We start from the raw sequence: 23714 nt of genomic DNA, 5'->3' as shown, positions 1-23714 counted from the left end.
GATTTCTATTTCTTGTATTTCCATACGGCTATATAAAGCCATAATAATATTGTAAAAAGGGAATTGAAGGGGAATCAATAAAAGAGCTTTATTTTGTACAACACAACAGAGACGCAAAAAAAAAAAGAATTGAATCAAAAGGTTGTTATTTTGTAGTTTTATTTATTCTCTATTGTTTTTTTTCTATTATATACATACTGTTAATAAATAAAGAAAAGAAAGATACAACCTCGGTTGAGTCCTAGATCACTGAGGACGGTTGAGGGAGTCGTCTCCGATGAAAGGCGACCGGAAGCCGAAAGGTTTCAGTGCTTTTGGGGCACTTTCGTTGGTGTTTTGTGGGATTTAAACTCAGATCAGGGCTCAGGGGTCGAGAAGTTGAAAAATAATTTTTTTTATTTTTCTGGCCACCGCATACGGTGGTGCCGGCGCCGGGGATCGGCGACCAGCACGGTGGCCATGACCTGCCGAGGACCGTCCGATGATCGGCCTATCGCCTGAGGACAGGAAGGTTGAGAGTGTTTTATTTATTTTAAATTCCAATTCAATCCTGATGGAACGACACCGTTTAGGGAAATAGGGAAATTTTCCTTTCTAGTCCCTCTACGTAATATGCGCGTTCAATTTGGTCTCTCAGTCTCCATCTATTTACAGATTTGCCTAAAAACTTTTATTTACAATTCAAATTAACCCTTTTTTATTTTCTTTATTTTTTTAATCTAATTTTTTATATATTAATTTGTCTTAATATACATACGCATATTTTGTTTTAACATAATGTAATTATTATTTTTTAATTTATGCATGCATGCCTATTCTCGTATATATATGTATATGTATATTAATATGTTTGACCATTGTTTATGTAGGTTAAGTGAATATTTTAAATTTCAACTAATGTATTGGGTCTTGTTTTATTATTATTATTTGTTTAATAATTTGTGCTTTCATTTATATTATCACTTATATTATGTTACTCGTTTATGTGATGCTTTACATGACATTGTTTGTTTTATCTGTATGCATTATTTCTATTTATTATTGTATTATGTATTTAATATAACACAACATTGCATTTTTTACGATTTTTAAAATCAAACTTTTTCAAAATGGATATTCTTTTAATTAAAATAAAAGCTCATTATTGGGGGATTCAACACGTTGTGTCCTAACGTATTGGATGTGGTGTATTGATTTCTCGAAATGAAGATTTTTTTTAAAAATTAATGAAGGAAATATTCCGAGTTTGAGATTCTAAAGGGATCGTGCCCTAACGTATTGGGTGTGGTTTCTTAAATCTTGGATGAGTGGATGTTCTTTTAAAATTTTTATATTCTGACCTAATTCATTTTGGGGGAAATTAGAATGTTGTGCGCTAACGTATTGGGTGTGGCATTTTTGCTTCTCTGAATTGAAAAGGGTCTTAATATGCAACATTTTAAGTTTTTAAAGATTATATTTTCAAAATTTTCGACCTTAAGACATTAACTAATTAACTAGGTACCAATTTTTTGGGCGTAATGAGGGTGCTAATCCTTCCTCATACGTAACCGACTCCCGGACCCGTTTTTCTAAAATTCGTAGACCAAAGTCATTTTTAGGTGACCCAATCACACCTTAATAAAAGATTGGTGGCGACTCCCAATTTTAATTTTTTAAAAAGTCGACAATCTTAAAACTTTTATTTTTCAAAAAGATGGTTTCAACAATAATAACGTGGAGCACACCAAACTTATACGCAATACCACAACTAATTGATGCATACTGACACATTTACAGGTACTTTATTACCTATACCATCTTATACATGCCTAGCATTCACAATCAGCGAAAATCATTCATCATCACAGAACTCAACACAAATTCATGCTCGACAGACTTATTTACCACATCCATACATAACAACAGCTTCAGACAACTCAGAACAACTCAAACACAGACCATTCAAATAGTGCATTGTCAATGACGACTCAGAGGTAAAGAATCGAAACTCACATTGTTTCCTTATTCTTGATAGCTTAGCTTGTCCAAATGTCAAAGCTTCATTTGTCCTAGTAGCTAAGCATAACTACCATTTATCGATTAACTGAAAGGCATTCAAACCTTAAAACCCCATATCCATAATTATAGAGAAACTTTTAGAGTCCTCACTCTAATATTTCCTTTAATACCTAAGTACAGAGAGGTAAGGAAACTTAACAGTTCCCCAATTTCTCTACTTCAAGACTCCAAATCACACAACAGCTGCAACATGCAAAGCTTTCTTCAGCTACATCCTCTTCTTCTTCGAAGCAGTCGAAGAAGATGACACTATAAAGGGATAAAAAATTGGTGAACAAAATTGAAAAGAATTATGTTTCCACATACACCAATATATATCCCCAAGACATAGTCTTCACAAACCAAAACAACCACTCACTCCCAATCATTCTGTCCCCCACTATGGAACCAACCGGTTCCAATGTAATTAAACTAGAATTGAATCAAATTATTCCCCGACAACCACTTAAGTTTCTAAATATTTTAGTAAAGCCCAAAAAATTCTTATTTATATTCAATCAGCTTCCTAACTCTTTTTTAAATTCAGGTCCGTAGAAGAACTGGTTGTAATAAATCTTGAGTTTATACCAATAACACAACATTTATTTTTTCATGTACCACGAATGAGTCATCTTGGGACAATCTCAAGGAGTAACATGTATGATTAATTGTCCTTTATAAGAAAAACTTCATATGTGAATTCCATATGATAATACCTACCTCAGGCCTGACAAACTACCAAATGCTATCACATGAAAGTTATCTTTTTTAAGGAAATATCCTCAGTGAAGTCCACATGACAATACCTACATTTGGGCCAAAAAATTGTCATGCCATCACAAGAGACCATTGATGGAGGCAGTAGGTCTTGTTTAGGGATTTTCTCCCACTCAATCTTTTAAAAACATGCAAGGTTTTTATGTTTGGTTTCAATAATGAATTATTCAAAATGTCATGACAAGTACATGTGACATTCTTTTCCTAAAATATATGGCATGTTTATCATACATATGCATGAACATTTTTTTACAGTAAGTTTAAATATTGTCGAAACCATTTTTTTAAAAGATAAAAAATTTAGTTGTCGACGTAAAAAAAATAAAAAAATTGGATTCGCCACCGATCTGTTATTGAGGTGTGATCGGATCACCTTGAAAATAATTTTAGGTCTGCAAAGTTTGAGAAAATAGGTTCGGGAGTCGGTTACGCATAAGGAAGGGTTAGCACCTTCGTAACGCCCAAAAATTAGTACCGAATTGATTGTTCAATGTCTTAAGGTTGAAATTTTGAAAGGATTTTAAAAATACGATCCTTTAAAAGTTTAAATTTGAACAAATTGAATTGAATAGCAAGATGTACTCATTTTAAAGAAATGAATTGCCACACTCAGTGAGTTAGAGTGCAACAATTCAATCATCAAAATAAAGTATTTCTTTTTAATTTTTAATTTTTAAAATTCATGTATTTTGAGAAGGTTATTTGGTTATTTAAGTCAAACGAGAAAATCAGAAGCCAGAAAGTTAGGGTTTAATTTCTCGAAATTCCTAAACATCAAACATTGCCTTTATTTTAAAGTCGAGATAGCAAAATGACATATCCGATAAGTTTGGATCCAACCTTTTGAAGTCTCAAAAGTTTTATTTTAAATTTGTATGGTTTACCAAAATAAACACTTGGCTATTCAAATTCATCGAGAAGAATTGAAGCCCAGTAAGTTAGGGCACAATTCTCTTGAGAGTTATGGACACCAGGCCTTTTTGAAAATTATGAAATAGAACGATTGTTGTGCTTAAAAAAACATAGGATTTTTATAAATGTAGCATGATTGAATGGTAATATACAATGTTCAAGATAAATGGCAATCCCAACACACTAAAAATAACAAGTAAATAATAGGTAATGCAAATATCAATAATAATTTTAATCATATCTTACAAACATCAATATTAGCAATTTAACATCCAATAAATTAAAAATCACTTTTCTAAAAGATACATCAAGACAATGAGAGAAAAATAATAATTAATATCCTATACATAAAATTTCTAAAATAAATTAAATATATGAAATCAAAATAGACTCAAAATAGAATTAAAATAACCATTGAATAGTCGAATTTGAAATAAATTTGAAGCAAATAAAATACATATATTAGCTTAATATATATAAAAGATAAACATAAACATAATAATAATAATACATATACTCGATTAAAAATCATACATAAAATATTGAAAGTAAAATGAAATTTAATGGGTAGCAAACATAAATAAAAATAAAAGAAAGATTAAATTTGTACTTCAAAAAAAAGAGGGACCAAAACAATAAATAGACGCATAATTCTAAGGATTTTAATCTGCTTGATGAAAACGACGACGTTTGAATATGGATTTAAATGAAATCAAAATCAAATCCGCAGTTCAAATTTAAAAAGTGAACAAAATCCAATTGAAATTATACTAAACACGGAGGGACTCATTGCGCAAATAGACAAAAAAGGCTGCACGCGCGGATCCTTCCCCTGGTCGGGTCACCGCGCGGATCTATGCCGTGAAACGGTGTCGTTTTCTTTTTGTTATTTAAAACAAAACCTTTTCTTTAAAAATCGTTTCTGCTTCATTTCTAAAAAAACAAAAAAAAGGAGAATTCTGCTAGGGTTTCAATCTTAACCCCTTTGAACGCCGCCGACAACCAGGCCGATCTTCGCCCGATCTCTGATTGCGATGGAGTGGGAAAATCCAGGTATGCTGCTCCTCCTTTAACCCCTTTTCTTATATATACATCGATATGCCATAACAAAATAGAAGAACAGAGGAAAAAATGCAAAGAAAAATTAGAAGGAAAAGAAGAAGGAGTCACTTTCTCTCAAAATTTTTTCTTTCGTAAACCCTTTTTTATTTACATATTGTCTGTTCCCCCCTTTTTTTCTTATTCTGTATATATGCTTCTATGTATATGGCTAATAGCAAAGCAGGAAAAAAGAAAAGCAATCGAAAAAGAAAAATAGAACCGAATCCCTAAAACGGAAAAAAAGAATAACCTTTTCTTTTGTATTGATTTTTGTTCATACAGTATGTTTTGTGTACGTTTACAGTGTTGGAATCGGCCTTATATAGCCGAATCGAATAGAAGAGAAAAAATAAATACAAAAAAGAATAAAAATACATATCTTTTTCTCTGCTATTTTTCTATTTTCTTTTTCTGTTGCTCTTTTTGTTTGTTATCCGTTTTTGTTTTTTTCCGTGGGTATTGTTTGTTTCTGTTTCTCTTGAGTTTTTTTGTTGTAGGTGCCTATCCAGCCTAGAGATGGAGTGTGTGGATCTGGCGTCAAAGACTGCTAGCACTTGTGCAGACGAACTAGTTTCCTCGTGCGGCGGCTGGAGCTAAAAATTGTTTGAAGGCTAGGGTTTCATTTTGAATCGGGCCCTATGAACTGGGTTAGAGCATTTTGGGCTCGGGTTTGGGATAATATTTGGGTATGGTGCTAAGTAATTTAGCTGGGCTAAAATAGTTTTATTTTTGGGCTGAATTTATAAAGAAATTAAACTGTTTTTATTATTTATATTGGGCCGGGCAATATTGGGCCATTACAGCTGCCACTCTTTGCTCATTGTCGTGTAACGAGAATAGAGTAAAGACTTAAAAAGGTCAATTTTGCCCGGTCGTACTGGACCTTGGTGCTTTTCTTCTTCGAGTTGCCACATTCCATCCTACTGCATCTTCAGAGGTATAGGAATTTGTGCTTTGATCCACTCCACTGTAATATCAGGGAGATAGGATTTGTAACTCGTAACTTTTGGAAAGTAAGATTTGCCATTATGGCTTTAATCTTTTTAACTGTAGTGTCGGGGAAGCATGATTCGCTGTTGTGGCTTTAATCTTTTGAACTGCAATGTCGGGGAAGCAAGATTCATCGATGTGGCTTTAATCTGTTCCGCTGGATTGCCTAAGAGGTAAGATACGTTGTTGTAGCTTTAATCTTTTGAACTGCAATGTCGGGGAAGCAAGATTCACCGATGTGGCTTTAATTTGTTCCACTGCACCGCCTGGGAGGTAAGATTCGTAATTCTTCGGTCTATTCCACCGTAATCTCAAGGAGATAAGACCTGATGCGATGTACTCTACTATAACTTCAGAGAGATAAGATCCTTTATTTTAATCCGCTCCACTGTAATCTCAGGGAGATAGGATTACTAGCTTCAATCTGCTCCGCTGTAATCTCAGGGAGATAAGATTTCTGGCTTCAATTTGATGCGATGTACTCTACTATAACTTCAGAGAGATAAGATCCTTTATTTTAATCCGCTCCCTTTGTAATCTCGGGAGATAGGATTACTAGCTTTAATCTGCTCGCTATAATCTCGGGAGATAAGATTTGCTTCAATCGATGCGATCTACTCTCGTAACCCGAGAGATAAGATCCTTTATTTTAATCCGCTCCACTGTAATCTCAGGGAGATAGGGTTACGAGCTTCAATCTGCTCCGCTGTAATCTCAGGGAGATGAGATTTCTGGCTTTAATCTGCTCCACTTTAACATCATGGAGATAAGATTCGCCATTTTTGATTAGGAATTCTTCGGTCTAATCCACTGTAATCTTCAGAGAGATAAGACCTGTGACTTAAATCTGCTTCCTTACACTTGAAGGTAAGATTTTCCGTCTTCAATCTGCTCCGCTATTGCTTTGGGAGACAAGATCTGTAACTTCCCAGATCTGTTCTCTGGGGAACATGACCTGTATAATGGACCTAATTATGCCTAATGATTAGGATGGCATGATCAAAATGAATCAAATGCTCCTAACTAGACATGTGAATAATGTTTACATGAATGCAGAATTTTATTTTTCCGAAAATGATCCCGCTTAGGTTGTCATTACTCGAAGTTTATTAAGGCTTTGTGACTGACATGCTACAACGCCTTCTTGCTTGATTGGCTTTTCTGAAGAAATATTTAGCCAGGTTACCCCCCACTGTAAACCTCAAAGTTCCATCCACTGGGACGCAAAATTTGTACCATCATTCTCCCGCTGTAATCCAAGGGTAGAAATATATGGCTTTTCCTCAATCCTTTCCTATCACAGTTCAAGAATACAAGATCTAAATCCTTCTGGTCCTTTACACCATTCCTAAGGTGTCGTACCAAAGTCTCATGCGCAAATGAGGGCTCTCTTCCCCGAGGAAACCTCTTCCTATTGCCTGATGATCATTGCTTTCTTGTTTATTCAAGCTTTGTCATTAACACGACATCTTGTCATTCTGCTCAATCAATGTATTTGAGAACAAAATCAAAAGAGAATCCAATTTTAGACTCTTTCTTCTCAGATTTCCAACCTTTAAATTTGGTGTGTTCTAAACAATAGTCCTGTTTCAGGCTCCTATATTGTTTAGAAACTTTTCAGAGTAATATGCAAAACTTCCTTTGTGAAAGTTTTATTAGTCCATTAATCGTTATTCCAATGCAATATGCTTGCAAAAAGAGTCATAACAATGGATAAGAATAAAGTTGGTTCTGAGCATAACTCGAGAGAACAAATTATTGAAAATGGTAAAGAAGGATGACAAAGAAATTAATTCGAAATGTATATCTTGGAAAAGAAAAAAATTCCAAGAAAAACAAATAATATGAGAATTGGGTGCCCTAGATATCGCAGCTTGAACTTCTCTGTACAAACTTTCTGAAGACCATTTTGAGTTGGACATGTGTTTAGGAGATCTACAGTGCTTTGTCGATGCTCCAAGATGTCGCCTACCCTTTCCTGTTGATTCAGGTATAACAAGATTACCACCTGCTTGAAAATTTGAGTTGCTCTGATCGCTTCATGCCCCATTCTGATCAATATTTGAGCCGCCCTTTTCGGGTTTTCAACTCAAATCCCCTTTGGCCTAAGGTGCCCTTTGCGGGTTTTTTTTTTTTGAGAAATCAAGGTACCCTTTGCAGGTTTTCACCTTGATCCTTTCTCCTTTTTCAGGTGAGGTAATTCTTGACTGAATATGAGTTTACAAGATTTGGCAAGTTTTACCATCTATCCTACTCAAGATTAGAGCTTCTCCGGAAAAGGCCTTTGGCATCCATTTTCCTCTAATATCCTTTTGTGTAAGAAAAATCTTTCTTCAAATTAGGTTCCCCTTATGGAATTCTCTGAGGCAAACCTTTTGATTGTAGTCTCACATTATTTGCCTTTGGTACATCTGACTGTACTGAATAGCTTTTAGCCTTTTCTTTTGATCAGATTGAATTCATTCTACTCAACTAAAACCTAAAGAACAGAGATTTCTACTTCAATTGGTAGAACTACTTCCGTCTTGTAAACCAGAGAAAACAGTGTTGCCCTAGTCAAAGCTCTGATAAACGTTCCAAAAAATAAAGAAGGTAGATGGTAACTTCACATACCAACCATTGTAAGTCTCAGTCATTTTTCCTTCAATTTTCTTGATATTCATCTCTAGGCAATTCGTTGGCGAGTCGTGACGTCTGATTTCGACTTGATTACGAACCTCAGTTATCGTGCTATTGTTCGAGCTCAACGCATTATCCAATATAATTTTCTCTGGAATTATATATCTGCATGTGATGACTTTGGCGCATGAAGCAGCCTCTATCCCTTTGATGAAGTAATTAATGGTCTCAAAAATAAATCAATGCCCATTGGAAACCTTCGATGATGATGACGACCATGCCCCATTTTGCTCAAAATTTGAGTCTCTCTTTTTGGGTTTTCAACTCAAAACCACCTTAGGTCACAAAGCGCCCTTTGTGGGTTTTCGCCTTGGCCACTCATTTCCTTTTTTGTCATTTTGATTTTTTTTTCCATCTAGATTTTTTTTCTTCTTTTCTTCTTTCTTTTTCTCTCATTTTTATTTTGATTTTTTTTATTTTGATTTTTTTTGAAAGAATCTAAACTCGTGGGGTTAAGCAAGTCCATGGTATCTCTTTTGATTAGGACCATTGCTTCTCAATAAAGTCTTACACATAAGATCTTCCACTTTCACCTCGTATGCGAAAGATCTTTTGGTATCAGATTTCTTTCATATAGCCTTCTGGGGCGAAACTACGATAGAAAACTTTGGATCCTCCTCTTCAATCTGGATAAAATCCAACAAAACTTGAAGAGATGGAAACTCGACTTCAAACAGGCAAAGCTATACTGAGTCAACAACAAAGGCATTACCCCGGCAAAGAATTTTCATTGCATCGTTCACACTGTACATTTTTCTCATCACGTTGTTGTGCAGATTTCATTATCAGTGTTTAACCCGGGCATATCCTGGTATGATCCTACAAAGATATCTTTGAACTCTAGAGGTAACTTAATGAGGTTTCACTTCATCTTTGCGGTCAGGTCAATTCTAATCTTCACCAAGCTCACAATTCTGATGATTCCTTGTGAGGTAGGATCTGTCTATCCTCTTGTTCAACCATCCTCAGCAAGTCCGGAGATAAGCTACAATCTTTGTCATTTTCAAAGTCATGAGATCGTTTTAAGCACATGCCCTGCTCAAAAGGAAAATTTGGGTCCGCAGCAGAGTCATTCACGTAATTGATATCTAGGGACCCATAATAAGTACCAAAGAATATACAAAAGAATGTATAAATTCATGAATAATTATTTGTACCATATGATCATGAATGAATGGATAATAATTTGGAAGAAAATTCAAAAGAATGAAAGAATCTGGAATTGTTTGCAAAAATTTATTTCATTAAAATAATAACGTTCAGACATGAGCCTATTTCACAAGGGAAATTTCTATCATTTTTAGGCTAAAAACAACAAAAATGTTCTGAACATTACTCTAAATAATATCTAAAAACTATAGGGCTTTCTTCCGCAGTCTAATCGCTTAGAACACTCCCAAATTTGTAAGGGCGGACATCTAACAAGGTCCCTCATTCAGTTGCTTTTCGTCGATGTGAACATTTCCCACTCTTCTTCATGCATTACATTCACTCCATTATCAATTATGATTGGGTAATGGATTTTCTGCACTGAAGTCATCAAACTTGACAACACCAATGTTAATGAGCCTTTCAACAAGCTTTTTAAAGACGGTACAATTTTCTATCGAATGTCTCCCAATTCCCGCATGATAATCACACTGTGCATTCACATCATACCACTTAGGGTACGGAGGTTGCAGGGGCTTTGAGTAGAAAGGGGTAACAATGTGCGCATCGAATAAGCGTTGATATAGCTCCTTATACGACATTGGAATTGGTATGAATTGGAGCTTCTCAGTACTTGGTTTCACTCCAGATTCTTGTCTCAGTGCACCTTGTTGACTAGCGACCCTTTTACCTGGATGACTTACTGACCTTGAGTAACCTATGTTATTCATCTCATCTTCTTTTCTCCTTGAGACTGATTTTTTGTTACTCTCTCCACCCTCTATTCTTCCATTTCTTATGGCATTTTCGATCATTTCACCATTGATGATTATATCTGAGAAACTCTTTGAAGCACTTCCCAACATGTACGTGATGAACGGGGCTTTCAGTGTGTTGATAAAGAGCATCGTAGTTTCTTTCTCTAGGAGTGGTGGCTGGACTTGGACTGCAACCTCTCTCCACCTCTGTGCATACTGTCTAAAGCTTTCATTCGATTTCTTTTCCAAATTTTGCAAGGTGACTCTATCGGGGGTCATGTCTGTTACATGCTCGTATTGTTTCATGAATGCCTGTGCTAGGTCCCTCCATGAACCAATCTCGGTACGGCTCAACTGAGTGTACCATTCTGACGCTGCTCCAATGAGGCTATCCTGAAAACAATGTATTAATAGCTGATCATTGTTAATATACCCAATCATTCTCCTACAGAACATGGTGATATGGGCTTCTGGGCAACTAGTCCCACTATATTTCTCAAATTCAGGCATCTTAAACTTGTGAGGGAGTACTAAGTCTAGAACCAAGCTCAGATCTTTTGCATCAATTCCATGGTGACTATCGGTGCTTTCCAGGGCTTTGAATTTTTCCTCCAACCATTTACACCTATCCTCCTATTGTTTCGACAGTTCGACATTTGCCTTTTCTTTTTCAGCCATTTCATCGAAACCAGGAATAACAAGATTCACTAGGTTATCTCTAGGATTAGAACCTGATCCAGCCTCAGTCTGAATCTGCACATGCAGAGGCGTAAGGCCTAGAGGATAGATAGGTCTATCATTGTCTTCTCCTTCATCATTTACCATAGGGCCCTTCCCCTTATTTATTCCTTTTAGTAATTGCGTCAGCTCAGTCATCATGTCCTTTTGAGACTCCCGCATCCTTTCTGTCATCTCTTATTGAATTTTGTCCAATTGCTCCTTCATTTGTTTCTATAGCTGATCCTGCATATCCTTTTGCATTTGCTCTAATTTCTCTAATCTTTGATCCATTTCCTTAGTTTTGCGAAGAGTATCGTAAGGATGTTTGATTGATTGGTTTTCCAGATTAGCTGAAACAAATTTACTCGTTTAGACTCTTTCAATGGATTTTAATGCATACGATGCAGATGTATGAAATGCATGCCTACAGAGACGCTGATTCTTATTCAATTACATTTAGGAAACTTTTCTAGAAAGAAAATTCCTTTACATAAAACGGATACATGTACGGCCTCACCCTCATATTCCAAGAAACAACATCGATCTTCTTCTTCATGCGCATGTTTGAGATAATCTCACCAATTTCCAATAGATGCCACTGCTAGCTCCCTTTCTTGGTCTTGGTCGCGATCCATCACCTGGCCATCTTCATGAAGCTTGTCAGCTTCTTTAAGGGAGTTGGAACGTCGAAGGCTCTTAGACAATCACCTTGAATCCTCAGGCTACGAAGTAAAGATCACGAACTCTTCCATCGCTCTTCTTGTGTTTCTCAGAATGTATTCAGGCAACTGTATTGTTTTCCACTTTATCAAGGAATCCGTATTCCATGACAAGCTCTCTAATTTAGTAATCGAGACTGAATCAATATCTCTTTCCTAAGATGCAAATGCAATGCAATCACAATCAAAACAAAACAAGAGGGGTTAGTACAAAATAGAAGCAAACAAGGAAAACAAAAGTACTTAATCAGGTGACCACTAGGGGTTTGGAAGCTCTACTTAGGATGGATTCCTAAGGTCTTCTACATGCGGTTTGACTCTAAAGTCAAGGTACCCGAACCAGCAGATTCCTCGATCTTCACCCATTATAGGCTCATACAAACCGAGTTCGGTTCAGGGGAATACATTTCTCTATGGCTGCACGGAGATGAAAATCTCACGAAGACATAGGTACGGATGTATCCTGAAAGTGATTCACTATCCTGCACGGAGGTAAAAACCTTACGAAGGAGTAGCTTCTCACTCCCACTTAAAAGGTGAGACTAAACAGTCTTTATGCAACATAATGACAAAATATAGAGCTCAATTTACAGTAATCATACAAACAAATGCAAAGAGAAGATCGTAATTTTTCAAACCAAATTTTTAATTTTCGACAATAAGACCAAAATAATCAATTTTACGACCTGACTCTCTAAACGTCCCCAGTGGAGTCGCCAAGCTGTCGAAACCATTTTTTAAAAGATAAAAAATTTAGTTGTCGACATAAAAAAAATAAAAAAATTGGAGTCGCCACCGATCTGTTATTGAGGTGTGATCGGATCACCTTAAAAATAATTTTAGGTCTGCGAAGTTTGAGAAAATAGGTTCGGGAGTCGATTACGCACGAGGAAGGGTTAGCACCCTCGTAACGCCCAAAAATTGGTACCGAATTGATTGTTCAATGTCTTAAGGTTGATATTTTGAAAGGATTTTAAAAATACGATCCTTTAAAAGTTTAAATTTGAACAAATTGAATTGAATAGCAAGATGTACTCATTTTAAAGAAATGAATTGCCACACTCAGTGAGTTAGAGTGCAACAATTCAATCATCAAAATAAAGTATTTCTTTTTAATTTTTAAATTTTAAAATTCATGTATTTTGAGAAGGTTATTTGGTTATTTAAGTCAAACGAGAAAATCAGAAGCCAGTAAGTTAGGGTTCAATTTCTCGAAATTCCTAAACATCAAACATTGCCTTTGTTTTAAAGTCGAGATAGCAAAATGCCATATCCGGTAAGTTTGGATCCAACCTTTTGAAGTCTCAAAAGTTTTATTTTAAATTTGTATGGTTTTACCAAAATAAACACTTGGCTATTCAAATTCATCGAGAAGAATTGAAGCCCAGTAAGTTAGGGCACAATTCTCTCGAGAGTTATGGACACCAGGCCTTTTTGAAAATTATGAAATAGAACGATTGTTGTGCTTAAAAAAACATAGGATTTTTATAAATGTAGCATGATTGAATGGTAATATACAATGTTCAAGATAGATGGCAACCCCAACACACATAACAAGTAAATAATAGGTAATGCAAATATCAATAATAATTTTAATCATGTCTTACAAACATCAATATTAGCAATTTAACATCCAATAAATTAATAATCAATTTTCTAAAAGATACATCAAGACAATGAGAGAAAATAATAATTAATATCCTATACATAAAATTTCTAAAATAAATTAAATATATGAATTCAAAATAGACTCAAAATAGAATTAAAATAACCATTGAATAGTCGAATTTGAAATAAATTTGAAGCAAATAAAATACATATATTAGCTTAATATATATAAAAGATAAACATAATAATAATAATAATAATAATAATAATACATATACTCGATTAAAAATCATACATAAAATATTGAAAGTAAAACGAAATTTAATGGGTAGCAAACATAAATAAAAATAAAAGAAAGATTAAATTTGTACTTCAAAAAAAAAGAGGGACCAAAACAACAAATAGACGCATAATTCTAAGGATTTTAATCTGCTTGATGAAAACGATGACGTTTGAATATGGATTTAAATGAAATCAAAATCAAATCCGCAGTTCAAATTTAAAAAGTGAACAAAATCCAATTGAAATTATACTAAACACGGAGGGACTCATTGCGCAAATAGACCAAAAAGGCTGTACGCGCGGATCCTTCCCCGGGTTGTGTCACCGCGCGGATCTATGCCGTGAAACGGTGTCGTTTCCTTTTTGTTATTCAAAACAAAACCTTTTCCTTAAAAATTGTTTCTGCTTCATTTCTAAAAAAACAAAAAAAAGAGCAGAATCCTGCTAGGGTTTCAATCTTAACCCCTTTGAACGCCGCCGGCAACCAGGCCGATCTTCGCCCGATCTCTGATTGCGACGGAGTGGGCAAAGCCAGGTATGCTGCTCCTCCTTTAAACCCTTTTCTTATATATACATCTATATGGCATAACAAATTAGAAGAACAGAGGAAAAAATGCAAAGAAAAATTAGAAGGAAAAGAAGAAGGAGTCACATTCTCTCAAAATTTTTTCTTTCATAAACCGTTTTTTATTTACATATTGTCCGTTCCCCCCCTTTTTTTCTTATTCTGTATATATGCTTCTATGTATATGGCTAATAGCAAAGAAGCAAAAAATAAAACCAATCGGAAAAGAAAAATAGAACCAAATCCCTAAAACGGAAAAAAAGGAAAACATTTTCTTTTGTATTGATTTTTGTTCATACAGTATGCGTTGTGTACGTTTACAGTGTTGGAATCGGCCTTATATAGCCGAATCGAATAGAAGAGAAAAAATAAATATAAAAAATAATAAAAATACATATCTTTTTCTCTGCTATTTTTTCTATTTTCTTTTTCTGTTGCTCTTTTTGTTTGTTATCCGTTTTTGTTTTTTTCCATGGGTATTGTTTGTTTTTGTTTCTCTTGAGTTTGTTTGTTGCAGGTGCCTATCCAGCCTGGAGATGGAGCGTGTGGATCTGGCATCGAAGATCTGCTGCTTTCAGCAGACGAACCAGTTTGCTTTCGTCTGGCTAGAGCTGAAAATTGTTTGAAGGCTAGGGTTTCATTTTGAATTGGGCCCTATGAACTGGGTTAGAGCATTTTGGGCTCGGGTTTGGGCTAATATTTAGGTATGGTGTTAAGTAATTTAGCTGGGCTAAAATAGTTTTATTTTTGGGCTGAATTTGTAAAGAAATTAAACTGTTTTTATTATTTATATCGGGCCGGGCAATATTGGGCCATTGCAAATATCATCATGCTATCGTAGAAAAACATAAAATTAAATGATTCTAACCGACCAAAGTTTCCATGATTCCATCTTAGCAAAAAAAATACAATTATTATCTCAAACCATACTTTGAGTCTTCTTGGTGAAAGCCAAACATTCTAGCTTTGGGTTTTCCCAAAACAACAGTTGACTTGAAAAACACCTAAAGGATCTACTGTTGAACTGCTCCCGCCACCGTGGACTTCTATTGCTTCCATAGTTGACATCATCGTCGCTGCTGTTAAACTACTACTGACCACTGTCAGACAGTCGTTGGTTAGTCCCTCACCGGTACTTTCTCAGTTGGCTAAGTTGGGTTCATGTCATCTTGATCAGTCTTGGATGTGTCTCAATTCTTCGGGATTCTTTGAAAAAATCGGTTACACAAAACTTAGGTCAGTTTTTGGCTCACATGAATTTTTCTAAAAAAAATGAAATAAAACCTAGATGGAGATAATAATCCACGATCTAATTACATATCCTAAAAAGATATTAAAAAATATAATTAAAACCACTTAAATATCTAGTAATCACAACTTTGGTCAAATTACTTTATCATATAATAAAATAATAAAATATATTCATTCACATACATAACTCAAAACATGCAAATAATTATAAGAATGTCACATCTTATAAAAAATTAACCAAAAATGAAGAAGAGAGAAAATTTGATATCGGCTTAAACTATAAACAATCCACAATCGGCATTGATGCCAATTGTTGGAAAAAATCAGTTTAAAAATGGATTTCTATCACAATGGAAAATTAAAATTTTGAAAATTGATTCAGTTTGTGATATTTAACAATAAACTTTTCCCAAAAAGTACCTATGTGTTGTGAGAGATGGATCCTAGACGTTTTCGACTTTCAATAGAACAAGCTTTTCCACTATTCTTGTACCACAAATTGCTTCGAGTGTGGGCTCGAACAAACACGAATGAAACACAAAATCAAAAACAATTTATTACTTTCATTAGGAAGGTAATTCTCTTTCACAATAGAAACCGATATAATTGCTATTACTAGAAAATATAATTTATACTTAGAAAATAAGTTCTCACTATTTTTGGGCAAAACAACAATATCACAAAGTTGTGTATTTTTAGCTTTACCAGTGTCATCTCTTTATAGGGAAAGATAGAATAATCCTAGTTGAATTAGTAAAGTAGAAATAATAATAATTTGATAGAAAAACTAGTCTCCTAGTTGAACTAGGAGAAGGGGAAGCACACCCTAGTAAAATATACTAGGGTTGCCGCCCCTCATATGTATTATGAGGGATTTTTGGGTTTCTCCTGTTTTGGGTCCAATTATGTGTGCTTCTTGAAATTTTAACCGGATATTTTATAATTTAATCCAACTTAATACATGTTTTTCTTTTTCCAAAATAAATATTATGAGTGAATTAATTTAATTAGGTAAATTAATTTTACAATTACATGATTTTAAATCCAATTCTAATTCCCTAAAGTCATGACAACTTTACCGTAAAAGAATCCATGAGAAAATATATTTAATTTTCATATTCAATGATTCACGATGGCTAATTAATTTAATTTAATTTTTGAACTTTAATTATTTGATTAAAGAATAATTCAAAAACATAAATTAATTCTCAAGTCCTTTCCATATTTAGTGAGAAAACACATTCATTTCCAAATGCGACCCATTTCTCAAACTTTATCATTTCCATCTATTTATGTTTATTTGATTCTTTATGCAATTCATTTCTGGTTTCAACGAGTTAGCAGAGAGATCAATTATACATATATAATTAGGGATCAAATGATTTAAAATTAAGTTCTAGCTTTTTTCCTATTAATTATAAACTCATTTACTTACGAAGTGATTCCACTATAGTATCGAGACTAAGCTCTCCTTAGTTACATACCATTATGAAAGCTACTCGATAAGTGCTCGTCCAATGATTTGACATAAGTGTGTTACCCTAATAGGATATCTTTAATCTTTTTAGGATAAATTCGTTCTCCCAATATGATCTTATTTTGTCTTATGGTAACCATTAAATCTTCCTCCATGAAAGTCAATTACTATCAAATAGTAATTAAGTTATTTATCACAAAGAGAACTGACTCGTGGCCACGTTTACTTTTCATCTATCATGTAATGCCAATGATTGGATATCATTTACCTATTTCTTGGGCTGTGAATTCCACTATTGTGAATGATGCTACATATAACAGATTTCGTATACTGAACGCACCATCTTTCGGTTCCTTATCTATTTGAACTCAAACTTTTATTTACATTAAATTATATGAGTTGTGCATACATAGTTCATCATCCACTCAGGATTAAGATATGCCACACTTTGAGCATCACAAGTGAATAAATCCATAAACAAATTCAAGATCTATTCTACTTGGGTCCTGGTTAGTATACTGTCACTCCAATCAATCACATTTATGTCTCTATCTTCCGAGAGTCATCCACTCCGATGCTCAAGACAAAGCATCTCCCCAATTTGACTTAATAGAGAACATATTAGTCTTTCAATCGGTTTGCTTATTTCCAATTAGACTAATGACTTGTTTAGGTTTATATACTAATACAAGTTGTCTTTTCGTATTACGATCCAACCACGTAATACCGCTTAGTTAAACCTTAGATAACCAATGAGCCAATATTTGCTTCCATTTTGTTTTGCATGCAAAAACCAATGAGTACAATATACAAAGGGTATTAATATAATATATGGATACTTTTGTTAAAACAATTTGCGCAAAAAATACAAGTGTACATAAACGAAAGTACTGCTCTTAGGGCACCAGATCCAACATGTCGGGCACTGCCGATCGTCGCCACTTTTTCTAGTTGACCCATTATTGGTCTTTTGTTGGTTGGCTGGGCCGGGTTTGCCCCATTCAATCGGTTTTGGATACGTGACAGTTCTCATGGTTTTGCCAAAATGTTAGGTTACAAAAAAGCTAAGTACGTTTTTGGCTTACATGAATATTTCTAAAAATTACAAAAAAAACCTACATGGAGGTGATGGTCCATGATCTAATTACATATCCCAAAATTTGTTAAAATCTAAAATTACACCAATCTAATATCTAGGAATCACAACGTTGGCAAAATTACTTTATCATATATAAATAATAATATAATTAAATACATTTATTCACATACATAACCCAAAACGTAAATATAATTAAAAGAATGTCACATATTATCAAAATTAACAAAACATGAAAAAGAGAGAAAATTCGGTATCGATTTACACTATAAGCATAACACAACTTGGCTTTGATACTAATTATTGGAAAAATCCAGTTAAGATAATGATTTAACAGTTAAAAAAAAGATTACTTTTTTTCAAAATCGAGCTGGTTTGTGATATTTATAGCAATAAACTTTTACCAAAAAGTATTTGTGCTTTGTGCAAGACAAATTCGAGTTGGTCTCGGTTTCAATCGAACGACCTTTATCACTTTTCTCATACCACAAATTGCATTGAGTGTGGGCTCGAGCAACACGAATCAAACATAGAACAAGAAACAATATTATTACTTTCAGTAGGAAAGTAATTCTCTCAAAAGAAACTGGTAAAGATCGTAATTCCTAGAAAATTTAATCAAAAAGTGTGTATTAGGTCAACCGGTCTCATCTATTTATAAGGAGAGATAGAAGAATCCTAGTTGAATTAGCCCTTTAGAAATGATATTTATTTAATAGAAAATATTCTCCTAGTCTATGTAGGAGAGGGGTGTATCTACTAGTGTGTGTCGCCTTTCACTTATCATATGAGGGGGGTTTGGATCTTTTATGTATTAGGTCCAATTATATGTGCATCTTAGACTTTTGGCCTAGCACTTTATACTTTAATCCAACTCAATATTTGTTTTATGTTTTCCACAAATAAACATAATTAATTAAATTAAATTAACTAAATTAATTTCTCAATTAAATAATTTTCTCAACCCAATTCTAAGTCTATTAAAATCATGACAAGTTTATTGTAAAAATCTATGCGAAAATATATTTACTTTTTTTATTTAACGGATACATAGTTACTAATTAATTTAATTTCAGTTTCAAACTTCAATTATTTAATTATGATTAATTAAATAATAATTCAAAACCTTAAATTAATTCTCAAGTTATTTCTATACTTAGTAAGAGAACACATTCATTTGTGAATGCGATCTGTTTCTCTAAATTCATCATTTCCATTAATTTCTGTTCATTTGGTTCTACATGCAATTCATTTATGGTTTCAACAAGCTATAGGAGGGATCGATTGGACATATATAATTAGGGCTCAAATAATTTATAATTAAGTTTCAGCTTTTTGCTGATTAATTATAAACTTATTTAGTTATGAAGTCATTGCACTATAGTATCGTGAGTGAGCTCTCCCTAATTACATATCATTACCGAAGCTACTTGATAAATGCTCATCCAATGACCTTGTCATAAGTGTGTTGCCCTCATTGGATATCCTTAATCTCTTTGGGATAAATTTGTTCTCCCAATATGATCTCATTTTATCTCACAACAACCATTACATCTTCTTTCATGAAAATTCAATTACTATCAAATAGTAATCAAGTCATTTGTCACAAAGACAAACAACTCGTGGCCACGTTTACTTTTCATCTATTCTGTAAGGCCGATGAGAGGATATCATTTACTCTTTAGTTGGACTATCAACTCCACTATTGTAAATGATGTTACATACTGCAAAAATCGTATACACAATGCATAAGCTTTCAATTCCTTATCTATTCGAACTTAGGTTTTTACTTCTGTCAAAGTATACGAGTCACGCATACATATTCCATCATCCACTAATGATTAAAGTATGTCATACTATGAATGTCAGAAGTGAATAAATTAATAACGAATCCAGGATCTATTTTACTTGGGTCATGTTCCATGTAGCACCCCTTACCCGTGTCCGACGCTGGGACAAGATACGAGGCATTACTAGTTTTAAACACAAGCAACCATACAAAATCGAGCCATAAAATTTTCATTCAATTTAAAACTTTTTATACATATGCATCATCAACAACTCTTATACGAGCATAATTATATCTAATTAACATACCATACCATTGAGCAAAACTTAGCAATTGGACATCAAGACTTCTAGCACATACAACTATTAGGAATTTAGGCCATACCCAGAACTCATTATGTATCATGCAAACACAACTCACATCACAAGACATTGGCATATAATTAATATATATATAGGCTTACAACCAATTAGTCAATGTAAGCCAAGTTACATGGCTACACATAAATCAAACATTTAACCATTACAAACCAAAACATAATAACTCATACACAAAATGATTGAGTCCCTATACATTGCATAAACTTAAAATGCTTGAATATGTTGATACCGATCAATAGCTTGATAGTGTGATAGAATCTCCGACGATCTCCAACCCGAGCTAGTATCTGTGACACTATAGGAAAAAGAAAGAAAGGGGGTAAGCTATATAGCTTAGTAAGTTGGTATGTAAATAATAAGCAATCTGTTAACATGCTTTTACCAATTCTCACAACATGTTCTCAAGATAATACAATCAAAATAGCACATAGTTCCACTATTTACTCATGTTCACATGAAGCTGTCTACTCAAGTTATAGTCACTAAATTATTTATATATTGTGCTATGAAACTCCAAATTAAGATGCGCTTGATTTTCCCAAAACTAGACTTATATGTAATCTTACCATAAAATTTTCAGAATTTTTGGTTTAGCTAATAAGTACAGTTAATTCTTCGAAGTCGTCCCTTTTCTACTATCTGACAGTTCCGACCATTCTTCTCTAAAATTTAATTATCTCTTAGTACGGGTTTTAGATGATATTCTTGTTTGTTTTTGTTGAAAATAGACTCATTAAGAATTTTAATCATATAAATTCTAACCCATAATTATTTTTATTCAATTTTTAATGATTTTCCAAAGTCAGAACAAGGGATTCCAAAATCATTCTGACCTTATCTCACAAAAATTCAAATATCTCATAATACGAGATTCTTTTGCTTATACCGTTTCTTCTATGTGAAACTAGACTCAATAATATTTAATTTCATTCATTATTCAACCTCTAATGCAATTTCCACAATTTTTGGTGATTTTTCAAAGTTATACAACTGCTGCTGACGAAAACTATTTTATTGCAAAATTTACTCTTTCATGATTTCTTTGTATTAACATTTATTTAGACACATATAATACCAAAGCATATCCATAACTAGCCATTCCAATAGCTACTCATTACATGCCATGCATTGGCCAATTTCACCTATACATCAACAAGAAAGACTTAAACGTATCATGTCTCAATTTAATTTGGCCTAAAAGCCTCACACAATCATCAATCAAATTTACCACATATTTATACCTCATAAGTATAGACCTATAATCACAAGGTCATCACAAGATCATTCTCATAAGTATGACTTACTCTTTTACATTCTTGCCAAATGTCCAATATACATCGAGTTCATTACTCATGAATTTTTCGTATATACCTGTATCCTTTCAACATGATCATACATTGTCTTTTCTTTGACATAATCTTTGGATTACCCGTTGAACCACTTGGAATACTAAGGATACTCGGGAAAACTCGTGCATAATGTATCGTACAAATTCCATGTCCCAGACATGGTCTTACTTGAAAATCTCATATCGATGTCAATAGCCTAGCTATGGTCTTACACGAAGTCTCATATCGATGCCATATCCCAGATATGGTCTTATACGGGATCTCAAATCGATACCGATGCCATATCCCAGATATGGTCTTATACGGGATCTCAAATCGATGTCGATGCCATATCCCAGATATGGTCTTATACAAGATCTCAAATCGATGCCGATGCCATATCCCATATATGGTCTTATACGGGATCTCAAATCGATGCCGATGCCATATCCCAGATATGGTCTTATACGGGATCTCAAATCAATTCGGTAATATATATACATATACAAATCAATTCGACAATGTATATATCTACATATAAATTAATTTGGCAATATATAAAAAATATACATTTGAATTCAAAAACATTTATTTACTTATGAACTTACCTCGTACGTAAACGAACAGATCGGATCAACTACTCGTCAACTTTCGATTTCCCCCGATCTAAATCTGATTTCTTTCTTTCTTGATCTAAATGAATTCTAATTTAACTCATTTAATCACCTATTCATTCAATTTCATCCAAAAATACCTATTTGGAAATTTTTACACTTTAGCCCTTACAGTTTCACATTTATTCAATTTAGTCCCTATTTCACAAATACAAAAAATTCACACAATTCAATATAACCCAAGCTGAGCCGAATTACTATAATGCCCCTAGTAGCCCAAAACTTTCATTTATTTCACATTTCAACCACTCAATTTGCATATTTCACAATTTAATCCAAATTTGACATTTTTGTCAAAAATCACTTTACAAAACATACTAATCTATCAAAAATTATTCATTTTCCATCATCAACATTCAAAAAAATCAAGTTATCATCAATGGAAACTCACAAATTCATCCACCAATTCAAAAATTAGGGCATGGGCTAGCTAGAACAAGAAGCAACGATATCAAAAACGTAAAAATGATCAAAAACGGGACAAACGATACTCACATGCAAGCAAAATGGGGTTGGCCGAAAGTTCAAGCTTCCATGGCTTCTTTCTCTTTTAGTTTTTGGTTGAATAATGGTTAAAGATGATAACTTTTCCATTTTGTTTTGTTTGTTTTGTCATTTTTAACCAATTTACATAATTAACCTTTATAAACATTATTTATTACACAAAATGCCAAACCATTATATTCCACTATCTCTTTAATGGGCTAATTACCAAATAAGGACTTCCACACTAAATTTCTATAGCTATTTAGTACCTTTAGCTAATAGAACATAACTTTTACACTTTACCCGATTTAGTCCTTTTTACCGAATTAAGCATTCAAACAGTAAAATTTCTTTACAAAGCTTTCACACATATATAATCACATGCTGTAAATACCAAAAATAATATTAAAATAAATTTTTGACCTCAAATTTGTGGTTCCAAAACCACTATTCTGATTTAACTAAAACCGGGTTTTTACATTCCATGTACTATCAGTTTAGTCAATCACATCTATATCTCTATCTTCTAGGATTCATCTGCTCTAATGCTCAAGAGAATGCATCTCCCTTTTGGACTTGATAGACGACTTATTAGTCTTTCAATTGTTTCACTCATTTTTAATTAAACTAATGACATGTTTAGGTTTATATACTAATACAAGTTGTATTTTTGTATTACAATCAGACCATGTAATATCGCTTATTATTAGTTAAATATTAGATAATCAATGAGCCAATATTTGCTTCAATTTTACTTTGTGCACAAAAATATTGATTACAATATACAAAGACTATTAATCTAATCAATGAATATTTTATTAAACCATTTTGTTCGAAAAATACAAGTATACGAAACGAATATAGTGTAAATCCATCATAATGATGTTAGAGTCCACGAGATGCACAATGATGATGAAAACAAGACTTTAGATT

This window comes from Gossypium raimondii, chromosome 2 (genome assembly GCF_025698545.1).
Source record: "Gossypium raimondii isolate GPD5lz chromosome 2, ASM2569854v1, whole genome shotgun sequence".
Classification (NCBI taxonomy): Eukaryota; Viridiplantae; Streptophyta; class Magnoliopsida; order Malvales; family Malvaceae; genus Gossypium; species Gossypium raimondii.
Note: the sequence above shows the minus strand (reverse complement) of the source record.